Source organism: Calliopsis andreniformis, chromosome 7 (genome assembly GCF_051401765.1).
Source record: "Calliopsis andreniformis isolate RMS-2024a chromosome 7, iyCalAndr_principal, whole genome shotgun sequence".
In the NCBI taxonomy this organism is placed as follows: Eukaryota; Metazoa; Arthropoda; class Insecta; order Hymenoptera; family Andrenidae; genus Calliopsis; species Calliopsis andreniformis.
In genome coordinates this window covers 7,121,791-7,146,235 of record NC_135068.1, presented here as the reverse complement: position 1 = coordinate 7,146,235, position 24,445 = coordinate 7,121,791, and the positions used below count along the sequence as shown (strand labels likewise).

Here is a 24,445-nt window from a genome sequence, read left to right as displayed (position 1 = left end):
ATCAATTTGGTTAACGATAGGGGGAGTTTTCAAGTTTTCGAGGGGCTCTACCCTAGGATGGACGCGAGGCAAATCGCCTGGTGCGCGCACACGTGGCCAACTTTATACACACGTAAATGTGTCGCCCGAGAGCCGCGCTGCAGGCGAGCCACCCTTGCTACGTGTTCGCTTTTATCGCGGACCGGAGACACAGGTTTATGCTCGATTCGAAACTCTCTCGGCCCGATATTTTATTATATTTCGCTGCGTTCGCGCGGCTGACTCGAACCCGCGGCCCCGGAAATACCCGGGAAAAATCTGACGCCGCGGATGCATACGGTAAACTTTTATGCTGCACAGAGCAACCTGTGACGAGTTATGCATTCCTACTTTGATCCAAGGCGGAGGGGCCACATACGCTACCCAGGTTCAATAGGAGACTAATTTCGGAGGACTCCGTTTTCTCCTGCAATTCCACTAATATCTTCCGCCGAGGCTAATCAGTTTTCCTGCGACCACCAAATCTAGAGGTCCGTATTCAGTCGGATCCTATTTTCATTCGGGGTCGTAACAGGTCTTCTCGAACGTGCAAGTGCTCTGGTGCTGAAGCTGTGATTGGATCTGGAACTGCTCTCACAGATCTCGATCCCTCAATTATGCACTGGAAGCCATTTTGAGAACTGCTAGAGTCAGGGAATTCATTTGCTTGTTTTGGAAAATCAGAGAAGGTGATCATTTATTTTTTTCACGCATGGTATATGCTATTTTAAAGTGTATTAGCAACGTGGATTAGCTGTACTGTTTTAACATAATTGAAAACAGATTATTTTTATGGGAAGGAAACTGTATTACTGTGAAATATGGTTAGGTATTTTTGGTACACAGTATGTATATACTTCAGAACTAGTATCATGGAAAGCAAGTCGCATTTCCCCTATGACTATAAAAGAAAAAGAAGCCAATTTGGCAAGAATAAAACCCGCCCAAAAAATTAAAATCGCTTATTTTCAGACCACCCAGTATATACAATCTCAAAAGCACATAATTGAAGGGAGTTTCTTCTACGAGGTTAAAGGTGAGAGAAATCACTGTGATGCCAATAAAAATCAATCCCTCAAGAAATAAGATCACTTATTTTTAGACCACCCGTTGTATACCTAGGCTCCAACAGCATCGCTCATACACTTTCACGCTTGAAGTTGCGTCGCGACGTACACATTCTCGCAGGCGTAACCGCGGCTATGTAATCCATGCATGCGAGCATTCACATGGACACGTCGTGGCCACATGATTTATCGTCTTACGTGCCCGAACGAACTCTCGGTCCACTTCTATCATCAGTTTCCCTCGATCGCATACTCCACAACCCCTTCGTCTTCCTCCCCAGCGACGGCAGTGAAGACTGATCCCAATGTCCCTAGAATTTTTCCTGGCACCTTGCGACCATCGTGCTAGACACTTGCTTTGTAAAAATGGCTCTTTGAGACTTGATACCAGAATCTGACTTGATCACTAATACCCAGTGGAACTAGGTACTCGAAGTGTATTAAGGTTATAAATTAGTGGCTCAAATAATCACCACTTGTATATACAATAGCTTTATTTTTGAAATAGATGTTGAATGATATTAGGTAAAATATATCAGGATTATTGCAAAATTTTATCGAATTCTCTGAACAGAAATAAAAGTATTGTGTAAACTATTTTGACTAAAATATGAAAGTCTGATGTTCTCAGGTGAATTTCCCCCAGAACTGAAAAGTCCCTAATTTCGGGAAGACGTTTGACGAGAATACAGAAGGAAGAACGGATCTTTCATGGTTCCCTGGCAATTTCTCAGACGAACTTGTTCACACTCGAGGCACATCCTCCTCACGCAATACAGAAAAGCAATACAAGGATCGGGAAACTTATACAGGCAGTTGTTAGTTCCAGTTGTTATCGATAGAAGTTCTCTGCGAAGAAAAATAACACTTTCTGTATGCATTGCGCGGAACTCGGGCGTACAGGTCCCGAATGAATATATAGGCGTGTTAGCGTGAAGTTTCGAATTCGCGGCGAGAAACTCTGTCCGGGGGGACGATAATCCCGAAGTGGATGATGAATGGGAGAAAAGAGAGGTTACAGTAATTCCGAAGTCCCATATTTTCGCGCGGATGAGACACAGAAAATTCGGCGGGAAAGAAATGTGAGGGGACCTAACCTCAAACTAATGCTACAATTGATACGATAAGAATGATAACTCGGCACAGAATTCTTTTACTAACTAGAATTAAGTTCCAAAATAAATAACAAGATGGCAGTATAAGAATTCACATTATATCCTCGTATAATACGAAAGACGTATCCTGAAACTAATCTTAATATTAATATGACCAGAATGTTAAGAATTTTGATATTAGTTGTACTATTTTAAATTCCAAAGTAAATAATCTGCTAAAGATCTAAGAATGAACAATTTCAAGCTATATTCGTATAATACAAAGGACCTAATCCAGATCTAATTTTAGGTTAATGCTAATAATAATGGGTATAATCCTGTAGAGGAGCTTCATACTAATTGAAATTAAGTCTCAAAGGTGCCAATCTAATAAAAATCTAAAAATTCGTAAATTTCATTCTAACCTCGTATAATACGAAAATCAGAATATGAAAGCATAAAAGCCAGCAAGAACTTCCGTAGTCGACTTCTCTGTTTATTATAAACTCCTTCCACTGAAACTTCTATTAGAAAATTGAATTTTCATCCATCCTCAAAGCTGTAGATCCAAACGTTGCTTTGAGTACAAGCATCCTCAAACAGCGTAGCGTAGACCCGCCTTCACACGCTTCAGACTGCGACAGTCGATAGAAGACAGCATAAACCCTTTGTCTCTTTGCCCGCCATTAATCTATGGTGCTTCGAAAGCACGAGTTCATTATTCAATGGATTCCAGGGAGCAACAGCAATCAAGATTCAATCATAGGGTTCGCCGAAGAACTCCGAAAAAGTGAACCATCAGGTCCGCTTTACTACCCTTTCGGGAGCGCCATGACTTGCAACCGCATCGCCCTTTCACGCCACGTTTCCCCGTCTAGCGAGGTATCTTAACAGCCTCTCGCTCCAAGTATGTCACTTCTGAAACTTCATTCGCGCTAAACGTCCAAAGAGCCTCGCAACGTCTCCCAAAAGTATTTTCGAGTATTTTTTATCCTTCTCAGGTCTGACCAAGGTAGCCGAGGGATCTCCCTCGGTTGATTCTGGCCACGTTTTACAGCTTCGCTTTTACACCCCCGCTTTCAACCCCCGCCACCTTTCGTATTTTTTTTTTTTCCTCGTCTTCTTCTTCGCCCCGTTCTCGCGACCTGAAATGCCGAAGTCCTGCTCGCGTCGCTGCCTTTTCATTTAGAATTTAATGTTTTAGCTGCTCGCTCCGAGCACCAACCCCCCTCCTGCCCCCGCGGCCCTGTTCGCCCGCCACTGTTGCGAGCCCTTCAAGGGAAACGAGGTCGCTGGTATAAAAGATATTGTAGAAGAACAAAGAGGGGGAGGACGATGGAGTAGAATGCAAGGAGAGAGAGTCATTGAGAAAGTTTTTATCGGGTTGGGTATGAGCATCGAGGCTGCTGATCGATCCTACCGATCGACCCAAGTGCCCCTCGAGTACTCTCCCGTCGTTATTGTTGTGTTAGTTTAAGGGCCGAGAATTTATCGGCATAATTCCCGTTATTAAAACGATAAGGGAATTATATTCTTTGCGCTCGGCCCTCGTGATCGGGCGCCTCGAGAAGTCTTGTAAAATGAAGGCAGGGAGGAGGAAAAATCGAAGAGTCACTCCGATAATAAAGGTATAAAAGTGGAGTTCTTCTTTTTCAAGGAAGTTCAAAATTTGAAGATATAATGATGGGCAAATTCCTGAGGATGTTAAATGAATAACAATATTAAAATTTTTAAGTCTGAGGTGATATTAAAATTTTTAATTCTAAGATAATATTAAAATTCTCATTTCAGTGTAATATTAAAATTTCTAATTTTAGAATAGTATAAGAACTTCTAATTTCAATATAATGTTAACGTTTTTAATTTCAGAATAAAGCTAAAATTCCTAATTTCAGAAGAGTATTCAAACTTTTAATCCTAGAATAATATCATAATTGTTTATTTTTAGAATCTTATTAAATTTTCCAATAAAGTTCGTAATTGTAATAACATTCTTTGATTCCTAATTTTTTCAATTAAAAATATTTAAAAGAATCACACTTGGCTTTTATCTTACACTTCAAAGAATATAGTATTTCATAGAATAGGATAACAGAATATTCTAGTAAGTAATATAGACTCAGTTTTACTTTAAAAATTAAATTAAATTATTCTACCCTTTCTTGGACAACAGACTAAATGAAATATTTTCATGATTTAATTAAAAACTTATAAAAATGAAATATCATTTATGAAGTAACTTCCTACTAATATATATAAGTACTTGTATAATATATTTTTAAATATATGTCCCTGTCATATATTAATAATATTAATTTTAATGTAATTAATAACAATATTATTAATAATACATATTATTAATATATATTAATTTTTCTCTCCTGTACACGATATATATCCCTGACATATATTATTAATAATTTTAAAATTAATGTTCATATTATTAATAATAATATATTTATATAATATAAATAGGATCATATATCGTGTACAGGACAGGAAAATTCTCGTCTTCCTTCAATTAAAGCCTATAATTTGCGTTAGGCATAGTCTCGTTTTAAGAAGAATCTTGAATACTTCCAAGTTCTAAGGATAACAGTGAACATACAACGAGAACTTACTCTACCGAAATTTCCTAGTAACACATATTAGTTACATAATTTAACCAAAAAGTTATTACCTCATGCTACATCTTCCAGATATTAACCGATCCAAAAGACAACATTCTTTAACAATGATTTATTTCGAATAAAAACTTTCCAAATCCTCATCTCAATCCCAAATCAAGTACAAGCCTCCCCATCGCTGTCACGAACAACTGTGCATCGACACTTTGCAGTTGCATCAACCCCGACTTCTCCGCGAATACAAAATCGAACCCATTGTACCACTTCCATCTACCCATCTCTTTCCTCCCTCTTTACCCCACCTGAAAAGGCGGAACCGCTTTTAATCCGAAACTGTAACAGACAGACGAAGACAGCTCCCGCGGAACTAACGCCCATGGTAAGCTGTTGAAACATCGATTAGTAATTAGTTGATCGTGAGAGAACAGGGGAGACAGGAGAATTGTATAATTATATCGATTGCCTTCGATCCCGTGGATGCGCCTAGGGAACACGCACTCGAACACGATCAGATTCCGAATCGATACGATAATAATTGGCTGCCGCGTCTGCGATAGAATCGCTTGTGTACCTCGAGGTGTGTGTAGGAATTTAGGTTGCCCGCCATAATGGCTGGTACACACTTACCTACTCGTTGAACGGATCGTAAGCGATGGGGAGGGGGAGACAGCACAGCGATAAAAGTGCCGCCAATAATCGTACCTTTTATTTACCAGAAAATGGCGGTCCGCTCTGATTTCACAGTGGAAGAGAGCTTCGCTGCTGTTTCGAGATTTTCGTGCATGCTGGTGCTTCTGCTCAAACGATGGACTTTTAAAAGGTTACTGCTACCTTTTATCCTTGTTCCACTGATAACAGTTAAGTAGGATGCGAACACATTACTGTCACGTCACGTGAGGTTATGTCACATGTCATAGCAAATTTGTTTTATATTTTAACAAAATAGGTATAAAACAAGAGAAAAGGTTCACAGGACTCATACTATGGATTTGCTGTAGTATGCAACATGAGTTTATGTGAGGTAATAGTAGTGTGTTTGCATCCTCAGGATCTTTGACCCAAGGTAAAATCGAATTTTATTACGTTTTATGGAGTTTTATTCCACTCCTAAAGAATAATATTTCAAATTTCCCGCCAATTACTCTTGGAATGTTTAAATCTCCCGCCAGCTGGTAAATAAGGGGAGATATGAATTTCACATGTTATTGGCTGACGAATCTATAATCGAGTCAGGTAGAAATTCGGGGAAATTATTTTAGTAACATTTTTCGATTAACTGGCTGGCTAAAATGCTTTAATTTCGGAGTATTTTTAAATTAAATGCGCCAACGGTGGGGCGCGCTTCGCATATTCAATTAAAATGCGGCTCTCGCGTAAACTGGAAGCTTTATTTCGACGATTCCCAACGGGGAATTTTATTATTGTTACAGCTACACCACTAACGAATTATATTTCGAAATAATTTGTGCGCGGGTGTAACTGAGTCGAAACGCGTGCTTTCAGTGGCGGAGGGGGGGTGGCCGCAAAATAAATTAAACTAATGTGCGGTTCTTATGGTAACTAAAAATTTCATTTTGGGAACTTTAGAGACGGTCTTTCGCTGATTTAAACACAGTAAGCACACCGAGTATTAGCATTTAATTCCCCCTTTTATTGGTAGCACAACTGGCCAAGAGGTCATCGACCTGTTCTACGTGTCTTCCCAAACGGATAAGTATCACTTCCCGCTTTTATTCCTCGCCGTAAGCTAAGCTCAACCTGCCACTTCCGCTGACATCCGATATAAGGTGTCGAATGAATTGTAGCTTAATCCAACATCAATATTGATTATGTGCACAAGCGAGGGAGGGGGAAAGTATAACTCGAAGAAGTAACGCCTCGCGATACGTGCGACATATAGTGTTGGGATTAAATCTGAGGCATCCTCAGTAGATATTGATGATACTGACACGAGGAGTCACGCGAGTCGTTATTTCCCGGCACTGCAGGAAGCTTTGTGTGTTCGATCGATTTCTGACGGGAAAGGATGGAAAAGTCTGCTCTGAGAAATATGAGCGTTACTATTACAGAAGAATGTTATTCTTATTCCCAGATGGATTACAAATTTTTCCCCTTGTTACTGCTCTTTGTGGCTCCTGGAAGCTACTCGTCATGTTGAAATGAAAAACATTGTCGTAATTATTGAAGATATTATCTTTGAGCCAAGAATACCTCGCCATATACAGTGAATTGTCGTTATATATTCATTGCTTGGGATTAACCAGGGACATGTATCGTAAACAGGACAGAAATTCTCCTCTTCCTTAAATTAGAACTTATTCTACCAGGCACAATTAAAAAGAATAATTTTGAATCCTTTCAAGTTGTGGAAATTTCGGTGAACGAATCAGGCGAACATATAACGAGAAAGTTCTCACAGAAAATATAGCGCAGAAAGTGCTGCACTATGATTTAATAAAAATGAACAAATACGTAATGCCAAGGTTTTGCTTGGCAGTGTATGTGTACACGAGCTATTTTCCAATTTTAATATCTACAACCCATCTTATAAAAGAGTCCACATTTTTATTAACTGTCTAAAGCCTGTACATTCCTCGCGGTATTCATTTCTCCAGCTGAAGCGGCCGCTATTACAGTATTAATTTGAAAAGTAACCAGCCCGTTTCGTTTCTGTCGCAGCCATGGAAACCTCCAGTCGGAGGCCGCAGTCGCGTGGATCCTGAAGAGACACTTAATTCCCAGGGCGCACGTAGACATCGGGGGACAGGGAGGCGAAATCCTCGGATTATTTCTCATGGCTGGCGTGTCTGACTGCGCGAGGATGGACATTTGGAAGGCTTTATGAATCGCGCGAGGAGCGCCGGTAAGTGAAGCGTTTATTTCTGTTTTAATCGCTCCGTTTGTCTCGGCGATAAACCGCCGCAGCGGCACGTCTTCCCCCGCGAGCTTACATCGCCGCCAGACGAGTGTCCATTTATTCTGAGGGGCCCGAAATGAGCCGCGCGCAGTAAATTTCGCCGTTTCCTCGTTTCCGCGGGATCCCCCGAACTCCCACACCCACCTCCCACTTCAGAGAAATTGTTCAAGGAAGACCACAGAAAATTACTTTTCTCCGCGTATATCCTCGAAAATAGATTGTCCGAATTTCGCGCGGGATTCTTGATAACTGGTCGAAAACGACTTCAAGAAACACTAAGGAGGAATAATTAAAAGCATTCAACTTCGCTGGAAGTATTTAATTACAGTATTTTCTCATTATAAGCTCGATGCTGCTACAAACTACTTCTTAAAATTGTTTCAACTAGACAGATAACAATGTTCGACGAGTTACTTAGGAAATCTGTGTTTTATTCTTCATAAGCTTGTTGCTGTTCGCTGTTGAATTTTGAGGTTATGTCAAGTAAGCACTGTAGAGGAATTTGATACCATCATTAAAACTCTACAACGAGGTTGTAAAGTCTAAAAACATTGTAAAATCTACGTTCCAAGAATTTTCTAAGAGTTTTCAGGTCAACCTTTAAATTATTTTCTCTCAATGTTCAACGTTAACCGTGATAAAGTTGAGCGCCACTGTTCAAAATTGAAGACAAAGAAAGTTTCCTCGCTATAGAACATAATCTTACAATATAGAATACGCTATAGAATATAATCTATGGCTTCTTTCGAGCAACATTAAAGTCATTCGAGGGCCAAACTTGATGACTCAAATAGGGAGAATAGTAGGAAGCCTTTCGTCTGACTTATGTCGCGCATTTCTACTTAGCCTGTTCTACAGTTATCTATTGTCAGCGGCAACACGGAGACACATTTAGCCCATTGCATTATCTGCAGCGCGAAGTTCTTGTTATTTATGCCTTTTACTACGAGCGAAGTTCGCACTCGATATAGTTAACAGTTGTAGTTACAGTGCACACGGCTGACTTATCCCATGCATTTCTACTGATGCATTCCACAGACTATCTGCCATCGCCACCGACGCTCGTAACAGAAACTATCTGTTTTGCTCGGTGAGAATTTACATACGAGCGATATCGCGATGCGAATTCAGCTCGTGTTTAAGTTATTTCATTAACCCTGTAGGCTAATAACGACAAATCAAGCAAATTAGTGGGGTCTGGAAAAACCCCTGGAATTAGTGATTCAGCTCCATTTGCCTTGTAAGATAATGTAGACTGTAGAATCCAGAGGCACACAAAAGCGTATGTAGAATAAAAGTCGTAAATCAGTCAAATTTATAAAAAAATCGACATATTGGCGTCTAGTGATATCGACGTGGAATTTTCAATTGATCTATCTCGTGAAACTAACACCATAGACCGTTAACCAACATCAAAAGGCACACATGCGTGCAGGAAACCAAACAGATTAATCTGGGATTTTTCGAGAAAAGTGAGAATAGCAGCGCGTTCGTGTCGCTCCGAGAATCGCGGCGCAGTCGTGTCGCTCCGGGAATCGAAACAGCTTCAATCTGCGAAGCCAGTAGATATTACCAAGTTTCGATGCGCAGCCTTTTGTCCTCCGCAAGATTCGAAGTTCTTATCAGCTTTCATATTCCGCTTTCCTCGTTTTATTTTTATTTCGACGTCGCCCGATAGCTGGCCGATGAAATACCCCGGATTACTGATAACAAACGGTAGATTCGCAATTGCACAAAAGGACGTCGATAAGGAAACTTTCGAGCGGGAGCTCTTTACGTTACTTCATAAAGCCTTGACTGTTTCTCCACTTTCCAGTCAAAGGCACAAAAGCTCAAGAAGAAGCGCGGGGAGAGTGATGGGAACAGGGACGGGGTTCTCCCCTAAACGAAGGATTATTCTTCCTCCTTGATAAACCGCGGATAGGGTTCGTTGCGTTTATTAAAACGAAGTTAAATTCCGTAAGGATAGTCGGGAGAGAAATCGAAAACAACTGGACAGTAAATTAACGTTATCTCCCTCTCATTTTCTTGAAAATCCCCTTTCCCGTTATTCCGGGCATGCTGGGATCTTCGAGAGTTTGCCGAGGGAAACGCTGAGAGGAAATTACGTCTGTAATATTAGCTGTTACAGACTATTGGCCCTTATTCCGGTTTGAACGATAACTTCGTTTGGCCCCAAATGCTATTCGTCGTGGAAGTGAGGGTGGTATTTCCAGAACGAATTGCTTCCATTAATTTTGATGTAACAATTCTTAGCCTTTAGTACAGTCTTTAGTAAATTCCTTGAAAAGTTCAATTTCTAAAAAAATAGAAAATTTTAAGGAAATTAGTGACCTCGTTTTTTGAAACATCTTATATAATACCACAGAAGCTATAATTGTAAGTGAAGGAACTGTATGACAGTGAAGATTGTAACGAAATTTATGAAATGTAGATTAAAGGCAAATATCAGATTGATATAAAAGACAGGAAATTTAATGTAAAGGTATTGCTTTCATTTAATTGTAAATTATGGAGTATGATTGACATTCTAGCAATAATTAAGCAGACATGAATGTCTCATTATGTGACATCGAGCTAAATGCGGATTGTTATACATTTCATCGGAGATTCCATTTCATTAAATAAATGATTCACGACGATAATCACAGAGATGACGAAATAATTAGTCATTGTAAATTTAATCAACTGCGCAATATGAATGCTGTTGCATTATCAATAATTTTTATCCATAAAAACTTTGGAAAATGTACATCCTAAGTAGACAGTGAAAAATGTGCAAAACTTTATACGGACAACCTACTTGCAAAGTTGTAGCAAATTTTTTAAAGTTTTAATTAACTTCAACAATTTGCTTACGCTTCTTCAGTGTTCTTTTAAAAATGTAATAAGAACATGTGCACGTAGAGGAAGAAGTAGATGGACTACTACAGAATCTTTCAAGAAAGTTCAAAATTACGATGTAGTCATACTGCTCTGAAATTCAAAGTCGCGTCAATCCACAAACCAATGGCATATATGGCTAAGAACATCGAGAAGAACATATATGCACAAGAAAATAGATATGGAAATGGTAAATGTATCGAGAAAGTTCGAAATTGTGAAGCAGTCGTATTGGTCCGGGACCCAAAATCATACCAGCGGGAAAATCACTGATGTATAAATTTAGCTAACGTCAAAAGAAGCACACGAACTCAGAAAAATAATACACTAGTGTCCAATTTTTCGAGAAACTTGAAAATGATGACGCAATCGTATTGGTTTAAAGCGAAAAATTGTAAAATTAGAAAAACCAATGATATGTACTATTAGCTGACATCAAAAGGAACATATGCACCCAGAAAAATAATACACTAATGCCCAATCTTTTGAGAAACTTGAAAATTATAACGCAATCGTATTGGTTCGGAGCGAAAAATTGTAAAATTAGGCAAATTAATAATATGTACTGTTAACTGGCATGAAAAGGAACATATGCACCCAGAAAAATAATACACTAATGTCCAATCTTTTGAGAAACTTGAAAATTATAATGCAATCGTATTGGTTCGGAGCGAAAAATTGTAAAATTAGACAAATTAATAATATGTACTGTTAGCTGGCATCAAAAGGAACATATGCACCCAGGAAAATAATACACTAATGTCCAATCTTTTGAGAAACTTGAAAATTATAACGCAATCGTATTGGTTCGGAGCGAAAAATTGTAAAATTAGACTAATTAATAATATGTACTGTTAGCTGGCATCAAAAGGAACATATGCACCTAGAAAAGTAATACATTAATATCCAATTTTTTGAGGAACTTCGAAATTCTAACGCAATCGTGTTGGTCCGAAGCTGAAAATTACAAAATCAGGCAAACCACTGTTACACACAGTTAGCTACCCAATTTTTCACGAAAATCCTAACTTCTAGTGTCAATCCTGCATGCTCGCTGTCAACTCGGAGTCTCTTCACATTACTGTATCGCAGAGTCTCCCTAGCACTTGTAGAAACACGAGTATTCTAATTTTCCAGAGGACTCGAAGTGCCCCACTTGGTCGGTGCCCCGAAATCGGGGTAAATAAAGGAAATCGCCAAGGGGCAAAGCAAGCAAGAAAGTTCCAGAAGGCTCCTCGGAGTAATCTAATTTGCTGATGCGACAAGGAGACTGTGAATTGTCGGGAGCAGAGCAAAAAGTGGGGGCATCGATCCACGCAGGAAAATTGAGTATACGTTCGTCCAATCTGAAATCAAACTGGTGAATCGGGATAAGGTTGGGCTCTTTCTTCGCTCCGTTTCCCTGTTCGGAAATAGAGATCGTCGACATTCGGGATGGTCGAGGGGATCCCTTAAAATTTCTCAGAGTGTCGCCACAAATTCATCGACTGCGGTGAAATAGCGAGAAGATCACCAGCATACCCCTTTCGTACCCTCTCATCTGAGAGGAAAAAGAGTCACACGATAAAAATAAGCAGATCGAGCTTTTAATAAACAGGGAAAATAAATAAAAAAATAGAATATTTCTGGTGACTAAAAAATCTTATTTTCTTCAGCTGTTCAAAGTAATACTCTAGGGTAAATAAATTTCATGTTCCTAGTACATCAGTATCTTTTGATGGTGGTACACGATATAAGATCGTCGCCAGTCTTGACTCACTTTATAACGAAAAAATTGTGTGTTTGAAGTTTTATTTGCAACGGCGTCTTAATAAGCTATTGCATGAATTTCAGGCTGAAGAAAATGTCATTGCTGGCTGCGAATGTGCAGGAAAATCAGGGAAAATATGCATCTCTGTTTTTTCTTGATATTGGTCGCAGAAGGTATCAGAAACGAGGAGGAGAAATACGCAGCAGCGTTAGTGGATTCCCTTACGTTCGTATTTCCTCCGCGAGGATTCCCGTTCCCTCGTGAAACCGTAAGGTATATTAATATTTAATAATGGAAAAGAAGAAAAGTCTCGCGAGATACGAGGTTTCAAGTCACATGCATATTGAGCGCGCCAACATGCAGAAAGAGAGAGATACACAAATAGGGAGGACGTGATAGCGGGCTTGAAAATATGAACCCCTTATATTCTCAAGGAAGATAAGAGATCGAAATACACGTACTGGAATTTACTCTAGAAAGACTTGGAATTTAATATGGAAATTCATTTTTATGACAAATAATTTGTCTAGTACATTATTTCAACTTTTTAATTTGTTATATTTTGAAATACACCGCAACGTTTTTGTTGGTTCCTGTGATCATTAATTGTTAACGACATGTACACAGTCTGCTTTCAATTCCTTGTTTGATAGTTGAGCGAGGAACTTGTAAACATATTTAAGAATTCACGACACATTGTTCATACACACCCTCTGAAAATGGGCGTCAGACCCTTGTTTACCTTTTGCAACGCCAGACTCTTGTGAACTATTAACTAATATTCTAATTATTTAGTCTTTAATCAGTACATGAATTGGCGAAAATATTCATCAGCCAATAATTAGCATAAAAATTCAAACTTAATGCTATCTTAATACAATAATTATACACTAATCAGTACATAAATCTTTATCTAAGTCAGGGAGTAGTGCAATTAAATTACATTCCAAAATAAAAGAAAATATGATTACAAAACTTGTTCCTCAATTAAAACTCACAATTATAAAAATTCATAATTATAATTCTAACTCTCTTTACATGTCAAAAGATACTTTTTCATCACAGTAACCATACACATGTGCCACTCTTTCGAAATTGCAGATGTGTCATATTATCATAGCTTATACACTTTGCCCGTGTGTGACGTCACGTAGATAATATTATCTTTGCTTAAAGGAATTTATCTGAAGCGGTGTCTATAGGTATATATGGTCGAAGAGCCACCAGGACTGGACTCTAGAAAATTGGACTGTAGGATGATTATTGCACTTCTTTTCAAGCAGCAACAGTAGTCCAAAGCTCCACAACGTTTTCGCCAAGTGGTCGCTATATATTACTTCTATTTTACTTATTATCGACATGCAAATCCTATTGCAGAGAAAATCCTCACTCCCATAATCGCGCCACCGCGCATTTAACGCTCCCTTCCGCAGAGTCCACCGCGGGGGAACAAAAAGGAAGCGAATACTCGGCTCAAGCTGGACACTAAACGTTATCATAAATTCATCAGGACTCGGAAAGCAACGGAGGAAAGCGTGTAGAGGTGGTGGGAGGAGGCGCAGCGAAAGTGCGACTGGTCTGTGCCTGGCGGTCTCACAATCAATCTCCTCCGCCCCCGACCCCTCCTTTCTGTATTTTCCTTTTTGTGCGCCTCCTCTGGCCCGAAAGCACGAAAGCTCGAAAAGTTCGCGAGTGGACAATGAATACTCCTCGTTGGAGCGGACAGAGGGAAAAAAAAGGAGCGAGGAATAAAGCCGACCGAGGGAGCTGGAAATAAAAGAAGCTCGAAGGACTCGTCGCCTCCGTCACCCCCTTGCCCCTCGTCCCTCTTTCTTGGCCCCGTGTAACAGTCGCTGACGAGCCCTGTGTCGCCCAACTTTTCCTTCGGTCAAACAACCCGCTGTTTACCCCGAATTGACAGAGGGGTGGCAAAGGAGTGGGCAGGGTGACGTAAGTAGTTTCGAGACATCGGGCTGCGTTTACACTGAGAACACGGTGTCGCCTTAAGTACGATCGACACGTCTCCTCAAATAATCGATACACCCCACCCATCGACCCCCCTCGCACCCCATCTAGGGTGGAAGTGAAATTCGAAACTAAATGAGATTCCGCCAGATCCTGGTCTTAGTTGGAACACTTTCGTTCTCGGTCTGTCTCCTGTGGATGCAAATGGCAGTTGTTCTCGACGGATCGATCGAGAAGCTCGAGAGGTTGATACGAACATGGTTGTGCGTTGGGTCTTGGGTAAAGGGTCTGTTGATGTTCGTGCTGGCCCCGACGCTGAATTGGCGATTGAAAAGAATATTGGGGCGAGTGGGGTAAATGAAGTCCTCAGGGTGTTCTGTTTTCCTTGGTATTATGCTAGGTTTTAAGTAGACAGTGAGATATACTGAAGCTGAAAAGCAGGCGTTTTCTTCGTGTCTTTTCGCTGAAAAGTCATTTTCTCTGGGGAAGCTTCAGAAAAAGTTTAAAGTATTTACGCGGTGCTCGAGGTTCCTTGAAAGAGCTGGACCCTAATTAATGTCAAACACTTAAAAAGATGTACTGAATGGCCCATAATTTTGTACACTCTTTCATTATTGATGTCGCCAACTACCTTCTCGAGGGGGAGACTGGTAATTATTCGTTTCGTGAAAACTCGATTCCCAGCGGATTTTTATTTCTCCATTTAAGCGATCCTTTTTTTGAAATATTCAAGTGAATTATCTCGTTCAACAATTATATCGAATTCGAATCCATTATATTCATGTCAGAATAAATTCTTTTGTTATTAGGAGTTCCCTTTGCTCGCAAGAAGCGACGGACAAACTAATTAACACTGAAGGTAATTAAATGAATTCCGTCGACTATTCTTTAGCGTCCCTCCTCGACTCTCACTCCAGTACACATTCTCCTTTTCTTACGACATTTATTGCGCTATATTGTACATTCATTGGCATAGAAGATACTCGGTAAAACGAAGCGTCGTTCTTGACTTCAATTAGGAAGGAAGGAATGAAGAGGGAAGTACTTCAGGCGCCAATAAGATATAAGAACTATCTCGTTAAATTAATTAATTGACCATTCATTTATTCGTTCTACGTTTAAACCAATGTTCAATGAAATTAGTGAATTTTTCCCTGTATATCACTTCCTTTATACATGGAAGGATATTGGATATTTGCATATAGAGGTTTTGAATAGCAATCACCTCATTCAGTCGATTAATAGTCAAGCAGTGGCCAAGTCAATCAATTAGTAACCTGCTAATAATCTATGGATATTTATAATTCAGTAGTAGTGAATTATCAGTACACTAGTAGCCAACTAGTATCCAACAAAATAAAATTTTCAAACTTTTTATATTCCTAACACTCTTACTCGTTGCACAGACCTCTGATGTTCGTGTATCCACGAGAAACATAGTAAAAGTATCCTTGACTATTCCCGAGATTGCCAAAGTGAAAACTTTTTCCCTTCTCGTGACAAACAGGGTTAATTAACGATACCTTCAAGTTTCCTTCGTCCCTTTTTTCACCGTCCGCGGAAAAAGAAGGAAGAAGGAAACTTGTACAAGGATTTTAATGAGATTTTCTGGGTTTTACTGCCGCCGAAGCTGAAATCTTTAACCTTTACTCGTTGCGTTTCGTGGTTAGGAAAAATACATGCCTTTTATTCGCCCTCAAAGGTATTTTCCATGAAAATATTTGTACCCTGAATTTTAATACAAAACTTTCCTTGTTTAAAATATATTAGATTAAACTCCTTTAATTTTTGTCAAAATAAAATAAATTTCGGTAAATATTGAACAGACGAATTTAAAATAACATGTAAAATAAGAAAAAAAATATCTCTTTATAAACACTGTTAATACTTCGAGATAAATTATTTCGAGTTGAAAGTGGATAATTAAGAAAATTATTTTTAAAAAAATCCATTTATGTCTTGTTAAAGGGTGGTATAGAATGTGTTTGTAACAAAACGTAAAAAAATGGAGGACACATGTACCTCAAAGTAAAATCGTGTAAGTACAAGGCAAAAGACATATTTAATTATTGTTAAAAACGAAATGGCAAGGGATATGCTTCGTTAACACAAGATTTCTTTGATATTAAAATGGATTAGCGTCGCAACATGCGAACTGTGTCTTCCTTTCAGCACAAAGCGCATCGTTTTTCTGTACAAAAAATAATCTTCTGTTTTACACAGAACAAAAGAAAAGGGTCCACGAATCCTAATATAATTAGAGAAACAAATGGATATTAACGTGTCTCATACTCAAACGAAAGATCTGAAAACATTGAATAATTGTAAGTGAGATGATTATCTTCTGGAAACTTATAAGAAGTCTTTTGCAGCATTTTTATAAGAAGTCTATGTGCTGCAAAATTTAATACAAAATTTTCCATCATAATTGTATTAACTATGATTAATGCATTGGCTGCCTCAGAAATAGGAATAAATATTGCAGACTTATTTCGTTGACATTATAAATTAAAATACTATCTCAAATTCGGGAAGAGTATATCACATATTTTTTCAAAATTGTCAAAGCTACAGAGAAGCCTAGTTTTTCATCTTTTTGTTTTGTAAAAGCTCTTTAAAACTAGAAAACCCTAAAAAGGCACACAAACACTTATACAGACTGTTTCAAAAGTGGAGAAACATCCTCCATTCTAAGCATGGCAATAAATCTAGCATTTGAAATTTTCTGCTCCTAACTATGGAGCATAGTAATGTCAGTAAGCCTTTAATCCATAATTAGTATCGATCACCTTAACACGTATGTGCCTTAATACTACTTAAGGAATTAAACCAACAAAGCACACTTAATGATCCTCCTCCATTTGAAAAACCCAATACAAGCATAAATAAAAATTGCCAAAAATAATAATTCATAACAAAAATACTCTATCAAATATTACGAATTGTAACACAATGAATATTTAAAAAAATATTGGTTTATTATACAAGAATTAAGGAGGATGTCAAAGTATAATTTTGCTGTCCTAGAAGAAAGCAAAAATTGTCAGGGGTAGTTTTTAATATAAGCCCCTCAATTATACAACAAATCCTTATTGTACAATTTCATTCGATAGACCCAGTATACTTTTCTTTTTTAATATCGCAAGAAGTATGATGAATTTTCGAAACGAAGATTATTAAGCTTCCCTCGTGCGCACTCGCATCAGATACTTATAAATCGAACAGCGGATATCGGCGACGTGACGAATCCCTTTCTTCGTCGGCGCGAAATATTATTAATGTCGCGTCGCGTTCGAGGCTCTTCTTGAAAGTGCTCGCGACACGGACAGAAAATGGGGAGCTCCCTCTGCTTGGAATAGAACCGTCCAATATTAAAAAGCATCGTTTCCTCGAAATTATCGGAAAGAGAGGAAAAAGGGTAGTTGCACAGATAGGATCCTCAGTCAAAGGGTTGGAATTGCAAGGCTCGATTAAAAATAAACTTCGTTCCGACGGTGGGCAGAGAGAGAAAGAGAGGTCTAGCTGTCCTCGCGTGTTTAATATTCGCGATACTGAAGTTATGGAGACGGGGATTGCTTTGTCGAGCACAGTCGTTGCGATGGGAAACGCAAGCAGCTGATTACACGCAACGAGAAAATTATTTTCGCTGTAATAAACCGTTGATGATAGAGTGCGCTGGTGGACGCGTTCTTCGTCCTCATCGAATTCTAATGGAACCTGGGATTGAAATATTTTTTTGATGTAATGATTATACCGATGAATAAATATTTACGACGAGATTTCTCGTCGGAAAATGAAATATCGTCTCTTTGGACATGTATAAAGGAGATTGAATACGTTTGACTAAGTTTTAAAGCGGTTAAAAAAGCAAACAGTAAATCTAGATATTAAAGTTAATATTAATATAAACGTCGTAGTAGAATTTTATTACTTTATATAATAACTGAACAGAAATTATAATATAGTATAGTAACATCAATTTATATACAAAATAATACTATATTAGGCACACAGGCTACGATAGCTAATGTTAAAAAATTTAAAGTCATTCTTCGAGTCAAAATAAGGCGAAAACCAAGAGTAATAAAATTGCGTTTGAAGCTTCGTTTTCGAGTTATTAATTATTGAAGATACAAGCAAAGTGGACCTGACGCAGAGACTCTTGCTACTTTCCTCCACTACGCGTGACGTAGCTAATGCGTCCCAGTAGTAGCGTGGGTCCCTGCGTCAGACCCATTTTACACAAATTTTCAACAATTAATAATTCGAAAACGGAGACTCAAATACAATTTTACTATTCTTGCTTTTTGTTTTAATTTGCTATGAAGAATAACCTCGTGAAATTTTTGATACTTGATGTCAACTATCTAGTATATTTAATTTAATTTATATTACAATACAAAGCGAAGTTAATTTCAAAGCTTATTCATTAAGCTTTTTATTCACCTCTCAAACATTTAACTAATGTTTATGAACAAATTCACGAAATTAGACTTAATCTCTTGCGTAATAAATTAGTAGTTAAACAGAGGATAAAGAGTATTAAACTCACATCCAGTAGTTTCACTGAATGTTGTACACCTTGCAAAATATTCGCAAGCCTCATAGTCGCGTTGCCTCAGGCTATATCCCAAAATTGAGATTAACTCGCCAGAAGTCTCTGACTTGGAAATTGAATGGATACTGTGATGAAGACTGAGATATTTACACAACATTTTTAGACACGTTCATAGGGAATATTGAATCCAATAAAGACTGCCACGCTGGAAGGATTCATTTATTTCCATTACCGTCAGGGTCGATTAGTGGAAATTCCATCCGGGGGAGGAGGGTTAGTTATTACTGGAACGCTGTCAGATAATCGAACTTCAGATAAATGCAGCCCCAGCCGGCCCGCCAGGTACGTGTACGTGCTGTGTATATTTGCATGTGTGTAAACGTCGACAAATTACCTACGCTCGAATAATGTGTCGGTCCACGTTAAACATGGGAATTGCGGCGGAGGATCTAGGTTGCACTAAATTCGCTAATAACCATCAGTATTTTCTATTGACACTTCGATTTACCGGCTCGATTGTTTCTTCTCTCTATCGACAAAAAAAATCCTTTTTCCACCCGACAAACCGATAGTCCATCTCTTTTTTTTTCACTTTTTTTTTTTGTCAATCCGCATCGCAGACAGTTAACAAACGGGATTGGAAACGAAACCCTATATGTGAGAAAGTGTATTTGAAGAGGAGTTTTAAACCGTGACGGTTTGTTGGGAATTTGTTTAGGCGACGTTGTGAAGTTATCCCTCAGCTATGTTAATACCAATTTTGTAATGCCATTTCAAAAGCTAAATAAAATATTTTCTAGTGATAGAATATATTTTGAGGTTAGTTATGTTATATTTTTTCGGAACTATGAAAGTTAGAAACTTAATTATCGAAAAGAGTAATTGTACTTTTAATTGTAATTGAATTTTTTGCGTGTCTATGTTTGAGTAAGGAAAAAACAATCTCCCCACTATGTGTAACGTCAGCAGTGGTCAGAGTCACCTATTATGGCGAGGAAACTCACGCCATTGGCAAACAGAGTCACGTGACGTGTTGAGACGGTCACATGTTATGGGCAAAGACACTCATTAGCCTTGAGGGACCACTTCACTTCCTCTCAACCGTACCTCAATTCTAAAAGTCACTTAAAGCTACTTTTACTGCAAATATAAGTCACTGAAACGGATACAGACTTTAGAAGTCGAACAATCAGTAGTCAAAAAGAAAGGAGAAGAATTTTTTGAAAAAGAAGGGAAATAGGCGGACGTTCCACGCGATTGACGTATCGTAACAGGTTTTCCTGATCTCGAACGAAGTTCCACGGTAAAATGTGCCCCTTGAACGTATTATCAGAGGCACTCGGAAGCGGTGGTAATTAAATAGAGTGACGTGACCGAGACTTTGCGAGAAGCTTGGAACTCGTAGCCCTAGGGTCAACGAACCACGTTGCTTTCGTTGCACTTGAATGCATTAGCGCAGCTTAAAGTTGAGTCCACGATGACGACGATCTCTCTGCATTTGCATTCTCCATGGTGCCCACACACATTTGCATTTAGTTGCGAATCATCGCCGCATGTCTGTTGGATGAACCTTCGACAAGTTGTCGTCTTCCATAAACGTAGGAGCACGCGAAAAAATATCGACGATGTCGTACATTTATTTACTTTCAGATTGAAATGGAGACTCTTGTGATATCTATTTAAATTTAAGATGCCTTCAATCGAATAGATTCTTTTACATTTTCTAAATGATGGAAAATGAAATATATCAAAACGGAGTAATGGAAAACTATTATAAAATTACTTTGAATTTTTCCACGGTTATTTTTTTAAATTACTATATAAAAACACACTTGAAAAATAATACATTGAGTAAAAAATGTATAAAAAAATTCATCTGAATTTTTTGTAGAGACTATAATACTAGTTATAGTAACAAATTATCACGCCTCTTATTCTTTACGCAGTCATTTAAATACTGCCAATAATTACAAAAAGGTAATGGTGCTGCAAAAAGAATTCAGAGATGCATAAGATTAGTAGAACCCCGTAAAGTCTTTCCAGGGTTGAAAAAGCGCTATCATCATACTTCATCACTCCTGTTTTGCTTTCATTAATCCCCTACGCCTTCCTCGAGAGACGTTTTTAGCGGTTGTCCTGCCCCTCGCTTCGTCACGAAACTATTTTACACCGTTTATTTCAAGGGAGGAGAGATTGTATTATTAAGACGTCTCTCCGAATCACCCCCTCCTTCGCAGCAATTTCGCGACGTCGAGGGTGAATGCTTAAAATACCGAGCAATAAACACCGCTGCAAGGATTTGCTCGTTCCATACTTTGACACTTTCCACCCACCTTTCTAATTAAAGAAAAACGACCAGGAAAAGAGTCCCCTTCCAGTATAATTATCGTATCGTTAAACTTACTGTGTACAATGAAAAGAATTTTCTCGACTCCTTGATTATCATATCTTTGTGTTATTTAAAACAAATACATAGGCCTCAGTTTTACGTCATCAGTGATACTCTATAATATATGTAGAATTCATAATAAAGAGTATAAAATACATCTTATAATCCAAGAGAAAGTATTAATTCAACAAAGGACGCTAATGTGCCCCTTCGACAGGCAACCAGCGCACCGCAGACGACCGCGTGGTAGGGAGAGATACAGTAGAGTGGGGGTAGCCTTCTCGGGCGGCCACTCGTCACCGTCGCGACTATAGCTTGCTCGAGCGAACTATCGAAAGGCTTCGGTTAATTGCGCGATGTTCTCAAGCATAATTCCCGATATTTCGCCGGTAGGGGTCGTTGCGTCGTATTTATGCAGGTATCCCGACGCGAAACGTCGACAATCGAGTGGATTGACATTACCTCGTTCCACGTGTCGCACAGCGACCTCTTCATCCCTGTATTTGCATACGCGTACGCCACCACCGTGATACTCGAATACATTAACCCGCAGAGCTTGACGCCGAAAGTGCAACCGTCGTCTCTGAACTGCCCTGTATTTGCATCGCCCCGCGACCGTGGTGGAAACGGGAAAACGCAGCGTGTGTATGCGTTACTTCCGCTCGCCACGAGGTCGTCGAGACCGTTCCGTCGTGTTCTTAAAAATCCAATTCCCGGGTGGAATTGTGTCTCCCTTTCGAGGGGCGAAATTACGCTGCCAGCGAGACTGTTGGAGGGTCGTTGTGTTTTATAATTGTTTGAGAGAGCGGAGCGAATATTTGAGAGGCACTGTGGTGGCTAGATTGTCTTACGTGAGGTATAAGATTAGATGTAATTTAGAGATGGAAATTAACTGAGAAAAAGAGATGTAAGTTAAATAATGTTGGTCTCAGTGTGGGCTAATTTGAATTTAATTAGAGTGAGATGGAACCAGCTGATATTTCGGTGGGGCTTTATTTGCGAACATATTACTATTCAAATTTCCCCAGCTACCAAGTTAAGTATCACATGCAGTTGTATATAATTCACGAAACGAACCGATCCTCTTTAACGTGTATCGGACTCTTAAGAGGATTCACCACAAGAGCCCAGCTACAGTAACATCGTCTCAGGGAATGGTAATTTGCAATCAGATGTTGAAGTCAAGGGGTGAAAACAAGGAAGACCGATTGGCTCGATGCCAATGATGGATCCCGTGGTCTTCCCCAAAGGGGTGGCATTTTGTCACTCTTGCCACCCCTGAGACCAGACACAATCCCTTCACAGTCGCAGCTTTAACACCCATCCCTACAAACTTTTCTTTTTCACAAAGGGAGATAAATCAATGGGGGTTGCGCGATTTGTGGCCATTCTCGAAGGTGGCCTCTCTCCCCCTTAAATAACTTGGGTAAACGCTGTTTTCCTTTTGAAGACACCCTCAAAGTAATTCAGAATATCGTTTTATCAACAGTTACCAGAAGAATAAATCATGGCAATTCAACAAATGTTAAATCCAGTTCCAAATGGTCTAATATCGCATTACCAATCAAATTAAATTTCCTTTCGCCTTAATTTCACATTAAATTAAAAACAGACGAAATGCAACATTCCTTAATGGTACTAAATTGCAATTCAGCTCCGAAGAGTCAGGTTACGTTTATTTAAAATCCCACCTGCACGAACTTACATTTCCGAGTTAATAGGAACCTTCTCGAAACAGGATCCCAAAAATTGAATTTTATTTTAACTCGAGGCTTCGTTAAAACGGAGGTTTTTGTGGAAGCCCACGGTCAAAGAATAATCATACGCTTACGAACTTAATTTTGATGCAAAGATGCCTGGGTAGCGGGCCCTCAAAAGCGAGGGAGATTCAACAGGAACGAGGTTCCGCGGATCTCGCTGTAATCGAGTGGCAGAAAATTAGGGAGTTCGTTTCTCTTAGCCGGTGTTTGGAAAAGACGAACAGGCAGGCGTATTTTTCGAGCGCTTTCGAGTCTCTCGTTCCCTCCGACAGCTACAGGGGTGCCAGCAGAGGCTGGCTTTTTTCGGGGAAGCCCCTGTTAATTCAGAATCTCGCAACGCGAAACCGCACAGGCCTTTTTTTCTCCGATTTTACACGCCCAAGCACGCGTATATAAACTCTTTTCATAGCACGCGCGCGCACGCTGCAGCCAACCGCGTTTTCAGACCGTCTGCTATTCGAAACTTAAATGTATACTTTTATTTATCGCGAGCGTGTACTACGTGCGCGCGCGCGCACGTTTAGCAAACGAGACGCGTCCCTCAAGAACGCGTTCCTGCAAAGCGAACGTTGCTTAATTTGCACGCCCTCTGACGCTTTGACATTCATTTGCTGTCCCAGTTTGTTAAAGTACTATAAAGCACAGGCCTGAATTGAACAGAATTTGAAAAACGTCTGTTCATTGTGCGCCACGAATTTTTGGCAGCTCTGATACGCAATGCTGTGAAATTTGTTTAAGTCCTCGTAAAAGTGTAATAAAATCTGAATTCACTCTGTGAACCAACTGGAAGAATACTTTACTTAAAGCTTGATGAAACAGTTTCTTTTATTCCTAATTAAAATTTTTGTAATTGTACCTATTTCCTTGATTGTATGAAGTGTCACAATATGTTCGAAATAATTGTTTTTTTTAATTTTAGCCAGTTTTGTGCGCGAAAAGAGTTCTTCCTAGTTGTATAACTTGATAATTTTAAGTGGATATTGTTAGTAATAAACTTGCAAAAAATTCTAAATATAGTATATTGAAGGATAAAGGAAAATATAGAGAGGTGCGATTGATCTACGCTCTTTGAGTCCAAGTAGGGATAAATGGTTATAGTTCGACGCGCCCGGACCGACACGAATGGAAATAAACCTAATCATATCTTTACACGTATGCATTATTTTTAAAATTGTTTCAGATAAAAGTTGTTCAGATTAACAAGAACTTTCGATATACACAAAAAGTATCAACAATTTCCTTTTAAATTCTTGAATTATACCTTTAATCACTCTATTATATCACCATTCCGTGTATACTCATTGAAAATGTATCCTCAAACTTAATTTTTTCGACATCTATTCATAAGAAAAAGTATCCTTAGTTTAATTTTTAACAAAAAAAGACTAGTAACTTCAACTTCATCTAATATTACAGA

General features: G+C 38.9%; 1 protein-coding gene across 2 annotated transcripts in view; it reads left to right on the top strand.

The window, feature by feature from the left end:
* Positions 1 to 7,540: 7,540 nt before the first annotated feature.
* Nlg-5 (neuroligin 5) overlaps positions 7,541 to 24,445 on the top strand; it is a 60,510-nt gene continuing 43,605 nt past the window's right edge. For both annotated transcript variants that reach the window (XM_076382065.1, XM_076382064.1), the window contains exon 1: positions 7,541 to 7,669. The gene's annotated coding sequence lies outside the window, so the exon portion shown is untranslated. The remainder of the gene's footprint in view (positions 7,670 to 24,445) is intronic.